General features: G+C 42.5%; 1 protein-coding gene and 24 non-coding genes across 25 annotated transcripts in view; all 25 read right to left on the bottom strand.

Annotated features, from left to right (window-relative positions):
- LOC124282974 (myb-like protein Q) overlaps positions 1 to 18192 on the bottom strand; it is a 35870-nt gene that overhangs the window by 12291 nt on the left and 5387 nt on the right. The gene's annotated exons all lie outside the window — the stretch shown is intronic.
- On the bottom strand, positions 3946 to 4041 carry Trnak-uuu. Its single transcript has 2 exons — positions 4005 to 4041; positions 3946 to 3981 (listed from the first exon to the last, which is right to left on the bottom strand). It is a non-coding gene; the product is annotated as a tRNA-Lys (tRNA).
- Trnak-uuu lies at positions 4556 to 4651 on the bottom strand. The gene is made up of 2 exons: positions 4615 to 4651; positions 4556 to 4591 (listed from the first exon to the last, which is right to left on the bottom strand). It is a non-coding gene; the product is annotated as a tRNA-Lys (tRNA).
- On the bottom strand, positions 5163 to 5258 carry Trnak-uuu. Its single transcript has 2 exons — positions 5222 to 5258; positions 5163 to 5198 (listed from the first exon to the last, which is right to left on the bottom strand). It is a non-coding gene; the product is annotated as a tRNA-Lys (tRNA).
- On the bottom strand, positions 5773 to 5868 carry Trnak-uuu. The gene is made up of 2 exons: positions 5832 to 5868; positions 5773 to 5808 (listed from the first exon to the last, which is right to left on the bottom strand). It is a non-coding gene; the product is annotated as a tRNA-Lys (tRNA).
- Positions 6383 to 6478, bottom strand: Trnak-uuu. Its single transcript has 2 exons — positions 6442 to 6478; positions 6383 to 6418 (listed from the first exon to the last, which is right to left on the bottom strand). It is a non-coding gene; the product is annotated as a tRNA-Lys (tRNA).
- Positions 6991 to 7086, bottom strand: Trnak-uuu. Its single transcript has 2 exons — positions 7050 to 7086; positions 6991 to 7026 (listed from the first exon to the last, which is right to left on the bottom strand). It is a non-coding gene; the product is annotated as a tRNA-Lys (tRNA).
- Positions 7598 to 7693, bottom strand: Trnak-uuu. Its single transcript has 2 exons — positions 7657 to 7693; positions 7598 to 7633 (listed from the first exon to the last, which is right to left on the bottom strand). It is a non-coding gene; the product is annotated as a tRNA-Lys (tRNA).
- Trnak-uuu lies at positions 8207 to 8302 on the bottom strand. The gene is made up of 2 exons: positions 8266 to 8302; positions 8207 to 8242 (listed from the first exon to the last, which is right to left on the bottom strand). It is a non-coding gene; the product is annotated as a tRNA-Lys (tRNA).
- On the bottom strand, positions 8814 to 8909 carry Trnak-uuu. The gene is made up of 2 exons: positions 8873 to 8909; positions 8814 to 8849 (listed from the first exon to the last, which is right to left on the bottom strand). It is a non-coding gene; the product is annotated as a tRNA-Lys (tRNA).
- Positions 9422 to 9517, bottom strand: Trnak-uuu. Its single transcript has 2 exons — positions 9481 to 9517; positions 9422 to 9457 (listed from the first exon to the last, which is right to left on the bottom strand). It is a non-coding gene; the product is annotated as a tRNA-Lys (tRNA).
- On the bottom strand, positions 10030 to 10125 carry Trnak-uuu. The gene is made up of 2 exons: positions 10089 to 10125; positions 10030 to 10065 (listed from the first exon to the last, which is right to left on the bottom strand). It is a non-coding gene; the product is annotated as a tRNA-Lys (tRNA).
- Trnak-uuu lies at positions 10639 to 10735 on the bottom strand. Its single transcript has 2 exons — positions 10699 to 10735; positions 10639 to 10674 (listed from the first exon to the last, which is right to left on the bottom strand). It is a non-coding gene; the product is annotated as a tRNA-Lys (tRNA).
- Trnak-uuu lies at positions 11250 to 11345 on the bottom strand. The gene is made up of 2 exons: positions 11309 to 11345; positions 11250 to 11285 (listed from the first exon to the last, which is right to left on the bottom strand). It is a non-coding gene; the product is annotated as a tRNA-Lys (tRNA).
- Positions 11859 to 11954, bottom strand: Trnak-uuu. The gene is made up of 2 exons: positions 11918 to 11954; positions 11859 to 11894 (listed from the first exon to the last, which is right to left on the bottom strand). It is a non-coding gene; the product is annotated as a tRNA-Lys (tRNA).
- Trnak-uuu lies at positions 12470 to 12566 on the bottom strand. The gene is made up of 2 exons: positions 12529 to 12566; positions 12470 to 12505 (listed from the first exon to the last, which is right to left on the bottom strand). It is a non-coding gene; the product is annotated as a tRNA-Lys (tRNA).
- Trnak-uuu lies at positions 13081 to 13176 on the bottom strand. Its single transcript has 2 exons — positions 13140 to 13176; positions 13081 to 13116 (listed from the first exon to the last, which is right to left on the bottom strand). It is a non-coding gene; the product is annotated as a tRNA-Lys (tRNA).
- Positions 13689 to 13784, bottom strand: Trnak-uuu. The gene is made up of 2 exons: positions 13748 to 13784; positions 13689 to 13724 (listed from the first exon to the last, which is right to left on the bottom strand). It is a non-coding gene; the product is annotated as a tRNA-Lys (tRNA).
- On the bottom strand, positions 14299 to 14394 carry Trnak-uuu. The gene is made up of 2 exons: positions 14358 to 14394; positions 14299 to 14334 (listed from the first exon to the last, which is right to left on the bottom strand). It is a non-coding gene; the product is annotated as a tRNA-Lys (tRNA).
- On the bottom strand, positions 14905 to 15000 carry Trnak-uuu. The gene is made up of 2 exons: positions 14964 to 15000; positions 14905 to 14940 (listed from the first exon to the last, which is right to left on the bottom strand). It is a non-coding gene; the product is annotated as a tRNA-Lys (tRNA).
- Trnak-uuu lies at positions 15513 to 15608 on the bottom strand. Its single transcript has 2 exons — positions 15572 to 15608; positions 15513 to 15548 (listed from the first exon to the last, which is right to left on the bottom strand). It is a non-coding gene; the product is annotated as a tRNA-Lys (tRNA).
- Trnak-uuu lies at positions 16123 to 16218 on the bottom strand. Its single transcript has 2 exons — positions 16182 to 16218; positions 16123 to 16158 (listed from the first exon to the last, which is right to left on the bottom strand). It is a non-coding gene; the product is annotated as a tRNA-Lys (tRNA).
- Positions 16732 to 16827, bottom strand: Trnak-uuu. Its single transcript has 2 exons — positions 16791 to 16827; positions 16732 to 16767 (listed from the first exon to the last, which is right to left on the bottom strand). It is a non-coding gene; the product is annotated as a tRNA-Lys (tRNA).
- On the bottom strand, positions 17342 to 17437 carry Trnak-uuu. Its single transcript has 2 exons — positions 17401 to 17437; positions 17342 to 17377 (listed from the first exon to the last, which is right to left on the bottom strand). It is a non-coding gene; the product is annotated as a tRNA-Lys (tRNA).
- Positions 17954 to 18048, bottom strand: Trnak-uuu. Its single transcript has 2 exons — positions 18012 to 18048; positions 17954 to 17988 (listed from the first exon to the last, which is right to left on the bottom strand). It is a non-coding gene; the product is annotated as a tRNA-Lys (tRNA).

Raw genomic sequence — 18192 nt, 5'->3', positions numbered from 1 at the left:
ATCTTGCTCTGTGACTGCATGTGTGACGTCTGGCAGAATGGTGACTAGCTGTATCTGACGTCATCCTGCTCTGTGACTGCATGTGTGACGTCTGGCCGAATTGCAACTGACTGTGTCTGACGTCATCCTGCTCTGTGACTGCATGTGTGACGTCTGGCCGAATTGCAACTGACTGTGTCTGACGTCATCTTGCTCTGTGACTGCATGTGTGACGTCTGGCAGAATGGTGACTAGCTGTATCTGACATCATCCTGCTCTGTGACTGCATGTGTGACGTCTGGCCGAATTGCAACTGACGGTATCTGACGTCATCTTGCTCTGTGACTGCATGTGTGACGTCTGGCAGAATGGTGACTAGCTGTATCTGACGTCATCCTGCTCTGTGACTGCATGTGTGACGTCTGGCAGAATTGCAACTGACTGTGTCTGACGTCATCCTGCTCTGTGACTGCATGTGTGACTTCTGGCAGAATGGTGACTAGCTGTATCTGACGTCATCCTGCTCTGTGACTGCATGTGTGACGTCTGGCCGAATTGCAACTGACTGTGTCTGACGTCATCCTGCTCTGTGACTGCATGTGTGACTTCTGGCAGAATGGTGACTAGCTGTATCTGACGTCATCCTGCTCTGTGACTGCATGTGTGACGTCTGGCAGAATGGTGACTAGCTGTATCTGACGTCATCCTGCTCTGTGACTGCATGTGTGACGTCTGGCCGAATTGCAACTGACTGTGTCTGACGTCATCCTGCTCTGTGACTGCATGTGTGACTTCTGGTAGAATGGTGACTAGCTGTATCTGACATCATCCTGCTCTGTGACTGCATGTGTGACGTCTGGCCGAATTGCAACTGACTGTGTCTGACGTCATCTTGCTCTGTGACTGCATGTGTGACGTCTTGCAGAATGGTGACTAGCTGTATCTGACGTCATCCTGCTCTGTGACTGCATGTGTGACGTCTGGCCGAATTGCAACTGACTGTGTCTGACGTCATCCTGCTCTGTGACTGCATGTGTGACGTCTGGCCGAATTGCAACTGACTGTGTCTGACGTCATCTTGCTCTGTGACAGCATGTGTGACGTCTGGCAGAATGGTGACTAGCTGTATCTGACATCATCCTGCTCTGTGACTGCATGTGTGACGTCTGGCCGAATTGCAACTGACTGTATCTGACGTCATCTTGCTCTGTGACTGCATGTGTGACGTCTGGCAGAATGGTGACTAGCTGTATCTGACGTCATCCTGCTCTGTGACTGCATGTGTGACGTCTGGCCGAATTGCAACTGACTGTGTCTGACGTCATTCCGCTCTGTGACTGCATGTGTGACTTCTGGTCGAATTGCAACTGACTGTGTCTGACGTTATCTTGCTCTGTGACTGCATGTGTGACGTCTGGCAGAATGGTGACTAGCTGTATCTGACGTCATCCTGCTCTGTGACTGCATGTGTGACGTCTGGCCGAATTGCAACTGACTGTGTCTGACGTCATCCTGCTCTGTGACTGCATGTGTGACGTCTGGCAGAATGGTGACTAGCTGTATCTGACGTCATCTTGCTCTGTGACTGCATGTGTGACGTCTGGCCGAATTGCAACTGACTGTGTCTGACGTTATCTTGCTCTGTGACTGCATGTGTGACGTCTGGCAGAATGGTGACTAGCTGTATCTGACGTCATCCTGCTCTGTGACTGCATGTGTGACGTCTGGCCGAATTGCAACTGACTGTGTCTGACGTCATCCTGCTCTGTGACTGCATGTGTGACGTCTGGCCGAATTGCAACTGACTGTGTCTGACGTCATCCTGCTCTGTGACTGCATGTGTGACGTCTGGCCGAATTGCAACTGACTGTGTCTGACGTCATCCTGCTCTGTGACTGCATGTGTGACGTCTGGCAGAATGGTGACTAGCTGTATCTGACGTCATCCTGCTCTGTGACTGCATGTGTGACGTCTGGCCGAATTGCAACTGACTGTGTCTGACGTCATCCTGCTCTGTGACTGCATGTGTGACGTCTGGCAGAATGGTGACTAGCTGTATCTGACGTCATCTTGCTCTGTGACTGCATGTGTGACGTCTGGCCGAATTGCAACTGACTGTGTCTGACGTTATCTTGCTCTGTGACTGCATGTGTGACGTCTGGCAGAATGGTGACTAGCTGTGTCTGACGTCATCCTGCTCTGTGACTGCATGTGTGACGTCTGGCCGAATTGCAACTGACTGTGTCTGACGTCATCCTGCTCTGTGACTGCATGTGTGACGTCTGGCCGAATTGCAACTGACTGTGTCTGACGTCATCCTGCTCTGTGACTGCATGTGTGACGTCTGGCCGAATTGCAACTGACTGTGTCTGACGTCATACTGCTCTGTCGCTGCATGTGTGACTTCTGGCAGAATGGTGACTAGCTGTATCTGACGTCATCCTGCTCTGTGACTGCATGTGTGACTTCTGGCAGAATGGTGACTAGCTGTATCTGACGTCATCTTGCTCTGTGACTGCATGTGTGACTTCTGGTAGAATGGTGACTAGGTGTATCTGGCGTCATCCTGCTCTGTGACTGCATGTGTGACGTCTGGCAGAATTGTGACTAGCTGTATCTGACGTCATCCTCCTCTGTAACAACCTGTGTGACGTCTGGCCGAATTGTGACTGACTGTGACGTCATAGTGCCGTCAGAATGCCCAAATGACATTTGCATGACATTATGTATCAGTCTGTGTGACTTGTACCGAGTTGATACTGACAATACTTAAAGTATTCACCGTATGTAACGAACATATGGAATCCGAGAAGGGACATTGTCGCTATGTCGCATTGTCGCCCTCTCAAAAACAAGTAAAGTGAGGCAAAATAAATCAAAACGCGACACGCGACATCGCAACAACACGACATTTCGCCCATTGTCAATGGCAGATGCAGCATATTTTATTCGAAATGCGTGTATCGAGATACGGTTATAACGAACCAAACTTTGTGGTCTCAACGAGTTTGTTATAAGCGTTGTTTATTGTATATATGCTTCATGAAATGTATAAGTAAATTGCCAAACTAATAAACTGAATACAACATAAATGTATGTAAAAGTGATTTACACGTTATATTGGCCTGTAAATAAATGTTTATTCGTCCTGATAGACAGTGTACTATACTATAAGATGTAGCATATCTGTTGCTCTTTATGGTGATACAAGGTGGTCGAGGCAATCAATGGCTGCTTCTCAGTCTTAAAAAGTCAAGAAAACTGACGGGCAAAGGCAATCACTCACTTGAGGATAAACGGTAAACACTACTCAAGGGTTAGCATTCTGAAAGGAGTCGGCACACAGAGAGAGAGAGAGAGAGAGAGAGAGACAGAGAGAGAGAGAGAGAGAGAGAGAGAGAGAGAGAGAGAGAGAGAGAGAGAGAGAGAGAGAGAGAGAGAGAGAGAGAGAGAGAGAGAGAGAGAGAGAGAGAGAGAGAGAGAGAGAGAGAGAGAGAGTCTTTATTTCCTCCAGTAGTTTCCGAAGATTACAAACAAAAACATCATATTATTACAACATGTCCATGAAAATTAACAATTGAATGCTTAGAGACATACACGTATGTACAGAAATTTATAGCATGAAGAGAAGCATTCTGTATAACAGTTCACAAGGTCATATACATAACAAAGAAAAAAGTAACAGTATGGTTACCCATAGTGTTGAATCTATAGGGTTATAAAAGTCGTTTTCTGATCCGAAGAGAAACAACATCTTACCTTGCTCTTCTTGCATTTCAAATATTACGTAAGTTTCAAGATCAAGTGTATCAATTAAGTATGAAAAGAAATCATTTCGTTGTTGTATTAACTTTTCACAGTGGAGATGCATATGCCAGCCCATTGTATGGATACCATTGGTTGAAATACTTTGTTCTTGCAATGTTCTATAGTATGCACAATGATATTGTGAAATAAAAAGAGGATCGCCCGAACAGGGACTCGAACCCTGGACCCTCAGATCACTCTGATTGTGACAGACCGCTTAAAAGTCTGATGCTCTACCGACTGAGCTATCCGGGCTCTGCTCTGGGCAATCAGATATTTCTATTCAGATGACAGGCGGATGAACACAAACCTGTCTTGACATTTCTGCATCTCCAAAAGGGCATTTTATCTTACTTGTTTCAACACAATTCAAGCTGTAACCATACCAAGTCAACTCTTCTACGTTGAATGAATGTACTTTGGTGGCTGGCCTCATTCTATATTCAAGAAACAGCACATGATTCTATCGGCTATGCACGGGTGAACAATATAACTGTATATGACTGCGACTTACTGGGATAAAGATGGCCCAGATATGTAAGAGAGGACTTGTCTACAATTCTAGCCATCGTAAGAAAGAAGTGTTGCATGCATTGCGAGCCATTTCATCATTTAGTGAATTCTTTCTCATAGACGAAAAGTGTTTTCTCCACTTAGTTCCTTAGTTGTAAATAATGCCAGCCCATTGTATGGATATCACTGGTTGAAATACTTTGTTCTTGCAATGTTCTATAGTATGCACACTGATATTGTTAAATAAAAAGAGGATCGCCCGAACAGGGACTCGAACCCTGGACCCTCAGATCACTCTGATTGTGACAGACCGCTTAAAAGTCTGATGCTCTACCGACTGAGCTATCCGGGCCTGCTCTGGGCAATCAGATATTTCTATTCAGATGACAGGCGGATGAACACAAACCTGTCTTGACATTTCTGCATCTCCAAAAGATCATTTTATCTTACTTGTTTCAACACAATTCAAGCTGTAACCATACCAAGTCAACTCTTCTACGTTGAATGAATGTACTTTGGTGGCTGGCCTCATTCTATATTCAAGAAACAGCGCATGATCCTATCGGCTATGCACGGGTGAACAATATAACTGTATATGACTGCGACTTACTGGGATAAAGATGGCCCAGATATGTAAGAGAGGACTTGTCTACAATTCTAGCCATCGTAAGAAAGAAGTGTTGCATGCATTGCGAGCCATTTCATCATTTAGTGAATTCTTTCTCATAGACGAAAAGTGTTTTCCACTTAGTTCCTTAGTTGTAAATAATGCCAGCCAATTGTATGGATATCACTGCTTGAAATACTTTGTTCTTGCAATATTCTATAGTATGCACACTGATATTGTGAAATAAAAAGAGGATCGCCCGAACAGGCACTCGAACCCTGGACCCTCAGATCACTCTGATTGTGACAGACCGCTTAAAAGTCTGATGCTCTACCGACTGAGCTATCCGGGCTCTGCTCTGGGCAATCAGATATTTCTATTCAGATGACAGGCGGATGAACACAAACATGTCTTGACATTTCTGCATCTCCAAAAGGGCATTTTATCTTACTTGTTTCAACACAATTCAAGCTGTAACCATACCAAGTCAACTCTTCTACGTTGAATGAATGTACTTTGGTGGCTGGCCTCATTCTATATTCAAGAAACAGCACGATCCTATCGGCTATGCACGGGTGAACAATATAACTGTATATATGACTGCGACTTACTGGGATAAAGATGGCCCAGATATGTAAGAGAGGACTTGTCTACAATTCTAGCCATCGTAAGAAAGAAGTGTTGCATGCATTGCGAGCCATTTCATCATTTAGTGAATTCTTTCTCATAGACGAAAAGTGTTTTCTCCACTTAGTTCCTTAGTTGTAAATAATGCCAGCCCATTGTATGGATATCACTGCTTGAAATACTTTGTTCTTGCAATGTTCTATAGTATTCACACTGATATTGTGAAATAAAAAGAGGATCGCCCGAACAGGGACTCGAACCCTGGACCCTCAGATCACTCTGATTGTGACAGACCGCTTAAAAGTCTGATGCTCTACCGACTGAGCTATCCGGGCCCTGCTGTGGGCAATCAGATATTTCTATTCAGATGACAGGCGGATGAACACAAACCTGTCTTGACATTTCTGCATCTCCAAAAGATCATTTTATCTTACTTGTTTCAACACAATTCAAGCTGTAACCATACCAAGTCAACTCTTCTACGTTGAATGAATGTACTTTGGTGGCTGGCCTCATTCTATATTCAAGAAACAGCGCATGATCCTATCGGCTATGCACGGGTGAACAATATAACTGTATATTACTGCGACTTACTGGGATAAAGATGGCCCAGATATGTAAGAGAGGACTTGTCTACAATTCTAGCCATCGTAAGAAAGAAGTGCTGCATGCATTGCGAGCCATTTCATCATTTAGTGAATTCTTTCTCATAGACGAAAAGTGTTTTCTCCACTTAGTTCCTTAGTTGTCAATAATGCCAGCCAATTGTATGGATATCACTGCTTGAAATACTTTGTTCTTGCAATATTCTATAGTATGCACACTGATATTGTTAAATAAAAAGAGGATCGCCCGAACAGGGACTCGAACCCTGGACCCTCAGATCACTCTGATTGTGACAGACCGCTTAAAAGTCTGATGCTCTACCGACTGAGCTATATGGGCTCTGCTCTGGGCAATCAGATATTTCTATTCAGATGACAGGCGGATGAACACAAACCTGTCTTGACATTTCTGCATCTCCAAAAGGGCATTTTATCTTACTTGTTTCAACACAATTCAAGCTGTAACCATACCAAGTCAACTCTTCTACGTTGAATGAATGTACTTTGGTGGCTGGCCTCATTCTATATTCAAGAAACAGCACGATCCTATCGGCTATGCACGGGTGAACAATATAACTGTATATGGCTGCGACTTACTGGGATAAAGATGGCTAAGATATGTAAGAGAGGACTTGTCTACAATTCTAGCCATCGTAAGAAAGAAGTGTTGCATGCATTGCGAGCCATTTCATCATTTAGTGAATTCTTTCTCATAGACGAAAAGTGTTTTCTCCACTTAGTTCCTTAGTTGTAAATAATGCCAGCCCATTGTATGGATATCACTGCTTGAAATACTTTGTTCTTGCAATATTCTATAGTATGCACACTGATATTGTGAAATAAAAAGAGGATCGCCCGAACAGGCACTCGAACCCTGGACCCTCAGATCACTCTGATTGTGACAGACCGCTTAAAAGTCTGATGCTCTACCGACTGAGCTATCCGGGCTCTGCTCTGGGCAATCAGATATTTCTATTCAGATGACAGGCGGATGAACACAAACATGTCTTGACATTTCTGCATCTCCAAAGGGCATTTTATCTTACTTGTTTCAACACAATTCAAGCTGTAACCATACCAAGTCAACTCTTCTACGTTGAATGAATGTACTTTGGTGGCTGGCCTCATTCTATATTCAAGAAACAGCACGATCCTATCGGCTATGCACGGGTGAACAATATAACTGTATATGACTGCGACTTACTGGGATAAAGATGGCCCAGATATGTAAGAGAGGACTTGTCTACAATTCTAGCCATCGTAAGAAAGAAGTGCTGCATGCATTGCGAGCCATTTCATCATTTAGTGAATTCTTTCTCATAGACGAAAGTGTTTTCTCCACTTAGTTCCTTAGTTGTAAATAATGCCAGCCCATTGTATGGATATCACTAGCTTGAAATACTTTGTTCTTGCAATGTTCTATAGTATTCACACTGATATTGTGAAATAAAAAGAGGATCGCCCGAACAGGGACTCGAACCCTGGACCCTCAGATCACTCTGATTGTGACAGACCGCTTAAAAGTCTGATGCTCTACCGACTGAGCTATCCGGCCCTGCTGTAAGCAATCAGATATTTCTATTCAGATGACAGGCTGATGAACACAAACCTGTCTTGACATTTCTGCATCTCCAAAGGATCATTTTATCTTACTTGTTTCAACACAATTCAAGCTGTAACCATACCAAGTCAACTCTTCTACGTTGAATGAATGTACTTTGGTGGCTGGCCTCATTCTATATTCAAGAAACAGCGCATGATCCTATCGGCTATGCACGGGTGAACAATATAACTGTATATTACTGCGACTTACTGGGATAAAGATGGCCCAGATATGTAAGAGAGGACTTGTCTACAATTCTAGCCATCGTAAGAAAGAAGTGCTGCATGCATTGCGAGCCATTTCATCATTTAGTGAATTCTTTCTCATAGACGAAAAGTGTTTTCTCCACTTAGTTCCTTAGTTGTCAATAATGCCAGCCAATTGTATGGATATCACTGCTTGAAATACTTTGTTCTTGCAATATTCTATAGTATGCACACTGATATTGTTAAATAAAAAGAGGATCGCCCGAACAGGGACTCGAACCCTGGACCCTCAGATCACTCTGATTGTGACAGACCGCTTAAAAGTCTGATGCTCTACCGACTGAGCTATCCGGGCTCTGCTCTGGGCAATCAGATATTTCTATTCAGATGACAGGCGGATGAACACAAACCTGTCTTGACATTTCTGCATCTCCAAAAGGGCATTTTATCTTACTTGTTTCAACACAATTCAAGCTGTAACCATACCAAGTCAACTCTTCTACGTTGAATGAATGTACTTTGGTGGCTGGCCTCATTCTATATTCAAGAAACAGCACGATCCTATCGGCTATGCACGGGTGAACAATATAACTGTATATGACTGCGACTTACTGGGATAAAGATGGCCCAGATATGTAAGAGAGACTTGTCTACAATTCTAGCCATCGTAAGAAAGAAGTGTTGCATGCATTGCGAGCCATTTCATCATTTAGTGAATTCTTTCTCATAGACGAAAAGTGTTTTCTCCACTTAGTTCCTTAGTTGTAAATAATGCCAGCCCATTGTATGGATATCACTGCTTGAAATACTTTGTTCTTGCAATATTCTATAGTATGCACACTGATATTGTTAAATAAAAAGAGGATCGCCCGAACAGGGACTCGAACCCTGGACCCTCAGATCACTCTGATTGTGACAGACCGCTTAAAAGTCTGATGCTCTACCGACTGAGCTATATGGGCTCTGCTCTGGGCAATCAGATATTTCTATTCAGATGACAGGCGGATGAACACAAACCTGTCTTGACATTTCTGCATCTCCAAAAGGGCATTTTATCTTACTTGTTTCAACACAATTCAAGCTGTAACCATACCAAGTCAACTCTTCTACGTTGAATGAATGTACTTTGGTGGCTGGCCTCATTCTATATTCAAGAAACAGCACGATCCTATCGGCTATGCACGGGTGAACAATATAACTGTATATGGCTGCGACTTACTGGGATAAAGATGGCCCAGATATGTAAGAGAGGACTTGTCTACAATTGTAGCCATCGTAAGAAAGAAGTGTTGCATGCATTGCGAGCCATTTCATCATTTAGTGAATTCTTTCTCATAGACGAAAAGTGTTTTCTCCACTTAGTTCCTTAGTTGTAAATAATGCCAGCCAATTGTATGGATATCACTGCTTGAAATACTTTGTTCTTGCAATATTCTATAGTATGCACACTGATATTGTTAAATAAAAAGAGGATCGCCCGAACAGGGACTCGAACCCTGGACCCTCAGATCACTCTGATTGTGACAGACCGCTTAAAAGTCTGATGCTCTACCGACTGAGCTATCCGGGCTCTGCTGTGGGCAATCAGATATTTCTATTCAGATGACAGGCGGATGAACACAAACCTGTCTTGACATTTCTGCATCTCCAAAAGGGCATTTTATCTTACTTGTTTCAACACAATTCAAGCTGTAACCATACCAAGTCAACTCTTCTACGTTGAATGAATGTACTTTGGTGGCTGGCCTCATTCTATATTCAAGAAACAGCACGATCCTATCGGCTATGCACGGGTGAACAATATAACTGTATATGACTGCGACTTACTGGGATAAAGATGGCCCAGATATGTAAGAGAGGACTTGTCTACAATTCTAGCCATCGTAAGAAAGAAGTGTTGCATGCATTGCGAGCCATTTCATCATTTAGTGAATTCTTTCTCATAGACGAAAAGTGTTTTCTCCACTTAGTTCCTTAGTTGTAAATAATGCCAGCCCATTGTATGGATATCACTGCTTGAAATACTTTGTTCTTGCAATGTTCTATAGTATTCACACTGATATTGTGAAATAAAAAGAGGATCGCCCGAACAGGGACTCGAACCCTGGACCCTCAGATCACTCTGATTGTGACAGACCGCTTAAAAGTCTGATGCTCTACCGACTGAGCTATCCGGGCCCTGCTCTGGGCAATCAGATATTTCTATTCAGATGACAGGCGGATGAACACAAACCTGTCTTGACATTTCTGCATCTCCAAAAGATCATTTTATCTTACTTGTTTCAACACAATTCAAGCTGTAACCATACCAAGTCAACTCTTCTACGTTGAATGAATGTACTTTGGTGGCTGGCCTCATTCTATATTCAAGAAACAGCGCATGATCCTATCGGCTATGCACGGGTGAACAATATAACTGTATATATACTGCGACTTACTGGGATAAAGATGGCCCAGATATGTAAGAGGACTTGTCTACAATTGTAGCCATCGTAAGAAAGAAGTGTTGCATGCATTGCGAGCCATTTCATCATTTAGTGAATTCTTTCTCATAGACGAAAAGTGTTTTCTCCACTTAGTTCCTTAGTTGTCAATAATGCCAGCCAATTGTATGGATATCACTGCTTGAAATACTTTGTTCTTGCAATATTCTATAGTATGCACACTGATATTGTGAAATAAAAAGAGGATCGCCCGAACAGGGACTCGAACCCTGGACCCTCAGATCACTCTGATTGTGACAGACCGCTTAAAAAGTCTGATGCTCTACCGACTGAGCTATCCGGGCTCTGCTGTGGGCAATCAGATATTTCTATTCAGATGACAGGCGGATGAACACAAACCTGTCTTGACATTTCTGCATCTCCAAAAGGGCATTTTATCTTACTTGTTTCAACACAATTCAAGCTGTAACCATACCAAGTCAACTCTTCTACGTTGAATGAATGTACTTTGGTGGCTGGCCTCATTCTATATTCAAGAAACAGCACGATCCTATCGGCTATGCACGGGTGAACAATATAACTGTATATATGACTGCGACTTACTGGGATAAAGATGGCCCAGATATGTAAGAGAGGACTTGTCTACAATTCTAGCCATCGTAAGAAAGAAGTGTTGCATGCATTGCGAGCCATTTCATCATTTAGTGAATTCTTTCTCATAGACGAAAAGTGTTTTCTCCACTTAGTTCCTTAGTTGTAAATAATGCCAGCCCATTGTATGGATATCACTGCTTGAAATACTTTGTTCTTGCAATGATCTATAGTATTCACACTGATATTGTGAAATAAAAAGAGAATCGCCCGAACAGGGACTCGAACCCTGGACCCTCAGATCACTCTGATTGTGACAGACCGCTTAAAAGTCTGATGCTCTACCGACTGAGCTATCCGGGCTCTGCTGTGGGCAATCAGATATTTCTATTCAGATGACAGGCGGATGAACACAAACCTGTCTTGACATTTCTGCATCTCCAAAAGGGCATTTTATCTTACTTGTTTCAACACAATTCAAGCTGTAACCATACCAAGTCAACTCTTCTACGTTGAATGAATGTACTTTGGTGGCTGGCCTCATTCTATATTCAAGAAACAGCACGATCCTATCGGCTATGCACGAATTGAACAATATAACTGTATATGACTGCGACTTACTGGGATAAAGATGGCCCAGATATATGTGAGAGGACTTGTCACAATTCTAGCCATCGTAAAGAAAGAAAGTGTTGCATGCATTGCGAGCCATTTCATCATTTAGTGAATTCTTTTCTCATAGACGAAAGTGTTTTCTCCACTTAGTTCATTAGTTGTCAATAATGCCAGCCAATTGTATGGATATCACTGCTTGAAATACTTTGTTCTTGCAATATTCTATAGTATGCACACTGATATTGTGAAATAAAAGAGGATCGCCCGAACAGGGACTCGAACCCTGGACCCTCAGATCACTCTGATTGTGACAGACAGCTTAAAAGTCTGATGCTCTACCGACTGAGCTATCCGGGCTCTGCTGTGGGCAATCAGATATTTCTATTCAGATGACAGGCGGATGAACACAAACCTGTCTTGACATTTCTGCATCTCAAAAGGGCATTTTATCTTTACTTGTTTCAACACAATTCAAGCTGTAACCATACCAAGTCAACTCTTCTACGCGTTGAATGAATGTACTTTGGTGGCTGGCCTCATTCTATATTCAAGAAACAGCACGATCCTATCGGCTATGCACGGGTGAACAATATAACTGTATATGACTGCGACTTACTGGGATAAAGATGGCCCAGATATGTAAGAGAGGACTTGTCTACAATTGTAGCCATCGTAAGAAAGAAGTGTTGCATGCATTGCGAGCCATTTCATCATTTAGTGAATTCTTTCTCATAGACGAAAAGTGTTTTCTCCACTTAGTTCCTTAGTTGTCAATAATGCCAGCCAATTGTATGGATATCACTGGTTGAAATACTTTGTTCTTGCAATATTCTATAGTATGCACACTGATATTGTGAAATAAAAAAGAGGATCGCCCGAACAGGGACTCGAACCCTGGACCCTCAGATCACTCTGATTGTGACAGACCGCTTAAAAGTCTGATGCCTCTACCGACTGAGCTATCCGGCTCTGCTGGTGGGCAATCAGATATTTCTATTCAGATGACAGGCGGATGAACACAAACCTGTCTTGACATTTCTGCATCTCCAAAAGGGCATTTTATCTTACTTGTTTCAACACAATTCAAGCTGTAACCCATACCAAGTCAACTCTTCTACGTTGAATGAATGTACTTTGGTGGCTGGCCCCATTCTATATTCAAGAAACAGCACGATCCTATCGGCTATGCACGGGTGAACAATATAACTGTATATGACTGCGACTTACTGGGATAAAGATGGCCCAGATATGTAAGAGAGGACTTGTCTACAATTCTAGCCATCGTAAGAAAGAAGTGTTGCATGCATTGTGCGAGCCATTTCATCATTTAGTGAATTCTTTCTCATAGACGAAAAGTGTTTTCCACTTAGTTCCTTAGTTGTAAATAATGCCAGCCCATTGTATGGATATCACTGCTTGAAATACTTTGTTCTTGCAATGTTCTATAGTATTCACACTGATATTGTGAAATAAAAAAGAGGATCGCCCGAACAGGGACTCGAACCCTGGACCCTCAGATCACTCTGATTGTGACAGACCGCTTAAAAGTCTGATGCTCTACCGACTGAGCTATCCGGGCTCTGCTCTGGGCAATCAGATATTTCTATTCAGATGACAGGCGGATGAACACAAACCTGTCTTGACATTTCTGCATCTCCAAAAGGGCATTTATCTTACTTGTTTCAACACAATTCAAGCTGTAACCATACCAAGTCAACTCTTCTACGTTGAATGAATGTACTTTGGTGGCTGGCCTCATTCTATATTCAAGAAACAGCACGATCCTATCGGCTATGCACGGGTGAACAATATAACTGTATATGACTGCGACTTACTGGGATAAAGATGGCCCAGATATGTAAGAGAGGACTTGTCTACAATTCTAGCCATCGTAAGAAAGAAGTGTTGCATGCATTGCGAGCCATTTCATCATTTAGTGAATTCTTTCTCATAGACGAAAAGTGTTTTCTCCACTTAGTTCCTTAGTTGTAAATAATGCCAGCCCATTGTATGGATATCACTGCTTGAAATACTTTGTTCTTGCAATGTTCTATAGTATGCACACTGATATTTGTGAAATAAAAAGAGGATCGCCCGAACAGGGACTCGAACCCTGGACCCTCAGATCACTCTGATTGTGACAGACCGCTTAAAAGTCTGATGCTCTACCGACTGAGCTATCCGGGCTCTGCTGTGGGCAATCAGATATTTCTATTCAGATGACAGGCGGATGAACACAAACCTGTCTTGACATTTCTGCATCTCCAAAAGGGCATTTTATCTTACTTGTTTCAACACAATTCAAGCTGTAACCATACCAAGTCAACTCTTCTACGTTGAATGAATGTACTTTGGTGGCTGGCCTCATTCTATATTCAAGAAACAGCACATGATCCTATCGGCTATGCACGGGTGAACAATGTAACTGTATATGACTGCGACTTACTGGGATAAAGATGGCCCAGATATGTAAGAGAGGACTTGTCTACAATTCTAGCCATCGTAAGAAAGAAGTGTTGCATGCATTGCGAGCCATTTCATCATTTAGTGAATTCTTTCTCATAGACGAAAAGTGTTTTCTCCACTTAGTTCCTTAGTTGTAAATAATGCCAGCCCATTGTATGGATATCACTGCTTGAAATACTTTGTTCTTGCAATATTCTATAGTATGCACACTGATATTGTGAAATAAAAAGAGGATCGCCCGAACAGGGACTCGAACCCTGGACCCTCAGATCACTCTGATTGTGACAGACCATTTAAAAGTCTGATGCTCTACCGACTGAGCTATCCGGCTCTGCTCTGGGCAATCAGATATTTCTATTCAGATGACAGGCGGATGAACACAAACCTGTCTTGACATTTCTGCATCTCCAAAAGGGCATTTTATCTTACTTGTTTCAACACAATTCAAGCTGTAACCATACCAAGTCAACTCTTCTACGTTGAATGAATGTACTTTGGTGGCTGGCCTCATTCTATATTCAAGAAACAGCACGATCCTATCGGCTATGCACGGGTGAACAATCTAACTGTATATGACTGCGACTTACTGGGATAAAGATGGCCCAGATATGTAAGAGAGGACTTGTCTACAATTCTAGCCATCGTAAGAAAGAAGTGTTGCATGCATTGCGAGCCATTTCATCATTTAGTGAATTCTTTCTCATAGACGAAAAGTGTTTTCTCCACTTAGTTCCTTAGTTGTAAATAATGCCAGCCCATTGTATGGATATCACTGCTTGAAATACTTTGTTCTTGCAATGTTCTATAGTATGCACACTGATATTGTGAAATAAAAGAGGATCGCCCGAACAGGGACTCGAACCCTGGACCCTCAGATCACTCTGATTGTGACAGACCGCTTAAAAGTCTGATGCTCTACCGACTGAGCTATCCGGGCTCTGCTCTGGGCAATCAGATATTTCTATTCAGATGACAGGCGGATGAACACAAACCTGTCTTGACATTTCTGCATCTCCAAAAGGGCATTTTATCTTACTTGTTTCAACACAATTCAAGCTGTAACCATACCAAGTCAACTCTTCTACGTTGAATGAATGTACTTTGGTGGCTGGCCTCATTCTATATTCAAGAAACAGCACGATCCTATCGGCTATGCACGGGTGAACAATCTAACTGTATATGACTGCGACTTACTGGGATAAAGATGGCCCAGATATGTAAGAGAGGACTTGTCTACAATTCTAGCCATCGTAAGAAAGAAGTGTTGCATGCATTGCGAGCCATTTCATCATTTACTGAATTCTTTCTCATAGACGAAAAGTGTTTTCTCCACTTAGTTCCTTAGTTGTAAATAATGCCAGCCCATTGTATGGATATCACTGGTTGAAATACTTTGTTCTTGCAATGTTCTATAGTATGCACACTGATATTGTGAAATAAAAAGAGGATCGCCCGAACAGGGACTCGAACCCTGGACCCTCAGATCACTCTGATTGTGACAGACCGCTTAAAAGTCTGATGCTCTACCGACTGAGCTATCCGGGCTCTGCTCTGGGCAATCAGATATTTCTATTCAGATGACAGGCGGATGATCACAAACCTGTCTTGACATTTCTGCATCTCCAAAAGGGCATTTTATCTTACTTGTTTCAACACAATTCAAGCTGTAACCATACCAAGTCCACTCTTCTACGTTGAATGAATGTACTTTGGTGGCTGGCCTCATTCTATATTCAAGAAACAGCAAATGATCCTATCGGCTATGCACGGGTGAACAATCTAACTGTATATGACTGCGACTTACTGGGATAAAGATGGCCCAGATATGTAAGAGAGGACTTGTCTACGATTCTAGCCATCGTAAGAAAGAAGTGTTGCATGCATTGCGAGCCATTTCATCATTTACTGAATTCTTTCTCATAGACGAAAAGTGTTTTCTCCACTTAGTTCCTTAGTTGTAAATAATGCCAGCCCATTGTATGGATATCACTGGTTGAAATACTTTGTTCTTGCAATGTTCTATAGTATGCACACTGATATTGTGAAATAAAAAGAGGATCGCCCGAACAGGGACTCGAACCCTGGACCCTCAGATCACTCTGATTGTGACAGACCGCTTAAAAGTCTGATGCTCTACCGACTGAGCTATCCGGGCTCTGCTCTGGGCAATCAGATATTTCTATTCAGATGACAGGCGGATGATCACAAACCTGTCTTGACATTTCTGCATCTCCAAAAGGGCATTTTATCTGACTTGTTTCAACACAATTCAAGCTGTAACCATACCAAGTCCACTCTTCTACGTTGAATGAATGTACTTTGGTGGCTGGCCTCATTCTATATTCAAGAAACAGCAAATGATCCTATCGGCTATGCACGGGTGAACAATCTAACTGTATATGACTGCGACTTACTGGGATAAAGATGGCCCAGATATGTAAGAGAGGACTTGTCTACGATTCTAGCCATCGTAAGAAAGAAGTGTTGCATGCATTGCGAGCCATTTCATCATTTACTGAATTCTTTCTCATAGACGAAAAGTGTTTTCTCCACTTAGTTCCTTAGTTGTAAATAATGCCAGCCCATTGTATGGATATCACTGGTTGAAATACTTTGTTCTTGCAATGTTCTATAGTATGCACACTGATATTGTGAAATAAAAGAGGATCGCCCGAACAGGGACTCGAACCCTGGACCCTCAGATCACTCTGATTGTGACAGACCGCTTAAAAGTCTGATGCTCTACCGACTGAGCTATCCGGGCTCTGCTCTGGGCAATCAGATATTTCTATTCAGATGACAGGCGGATGATCACAAACCTGTCTTGACATTTCTGCATCTCCAAAAGGGCATTTTATCTTACTTGTTTCAACACAATTCAAGCTGTAACCATACCAAGTCCACTCTTCTACGTTGAATGAATGTACTTTGGTGGCTGGCCTCATTCTATATTCAAGAAACAGCAAATGATCCTATCGGCTATGCACGGGTGAACAATCTAACTGTATATGACTGCGACTTACTGGGATAAAGATGGCCCAGATATGTAAGAGAGGACTTGTCTACGATTCTAGCCATCGTAAGAAAGAAGTGTTGCATGCATTGCGAGCCATTTCATCATTTACTGAATTCTTTCTCATAGACGAAAAGTGTTTTCTCCACTTAGTTCCTTAGTTGTAAATAATGCCAGCCCATTGTATGGATATCACTGGTTGAAATACTTTGTTCTTGCAATGTTCTATAGTATGCACACTGATATTGTGAAATAAAAAGAGGATCGCCCGAACAGGGACTCGAACCCTGGACCCTCAGATCACTCTGATTGTGACAGACCGCTTAAAAGTCTGATGCTCTACCGACTGAGCTATCCGGGCTCTGCTCTGGGCAATCAGATATTTCTATTCAGATGACAGGCGGATGATCACAAACCTGTCTTGACATTTCTGCATCTCCAAAAGGGCATTTTATCTGACTTGTTTCAACACAATTCAAGCTGTAACCATACCAAGTCCACTCTTCTACGTTGAATGAATGTACTTTGGTGGCTGGCCTCATTCTATATTCAAGAAACAGCAAATGATCCTATCGGCTATGCACGGGTGAACAATCTAACTGTATATGACTGCGACTTACTGGGATAAAGATGGCCCAGATATGTAAGAGAGGACTTGTCTACGATTCTAGCCATCGTAAGAAAGAAGTGTTGCATGCATTGCGAGCCATTTCATCATTTACTGAATTCTTTCTCATAGACGAAAAGTGTTTTCTCCACTTAGTTCCTTAGTTGTAAATAATGCCAGCCCATTGTATGGATATCACTGGTTGAAATACTTTGTTCTTGCAATGTTCTATAGTATGCACACTGATATTGTGAAATAAAAAGAGAGGATCGCCCGAACAGGGACTCGAACCCTGACCCTCAGATCACTCTGATTGTGACAGACCGCTTAAAAGTCTGATGCTCTACCGACTGAGCTATCCGGGCTCTGCTCTGGGCAATCAGATATTTCTATTCAGATGACAGGCGGATGATCACAAACCTGTCTTGACATTTCTGCATCTCCAAAAGGGCATTTTATCTGACTTGTTTCAACACAATTCAAGCTGTAACCATACCAAGTCCACTCTT

This window comes from Haliotis rubra, unplaced genomic scaffold, assembly GCF_003918875.1.
Source record: "Haliotis rubra isolate DU_JTF1 unplaced genomic scaffold, ASM391887v1 Scf308, whole genome shotgun sequence".
Taxonomy (NCBI): domain Eukaryota; kingdom Metazoa; phylum Mollusca; class Gastropoda; order Lepetellida; family Haliotidae; genus Haliotis; species Haliotis rubra.
This window is presented reverse-complemented; position numbering and strand designations above follow the sequence as displayed.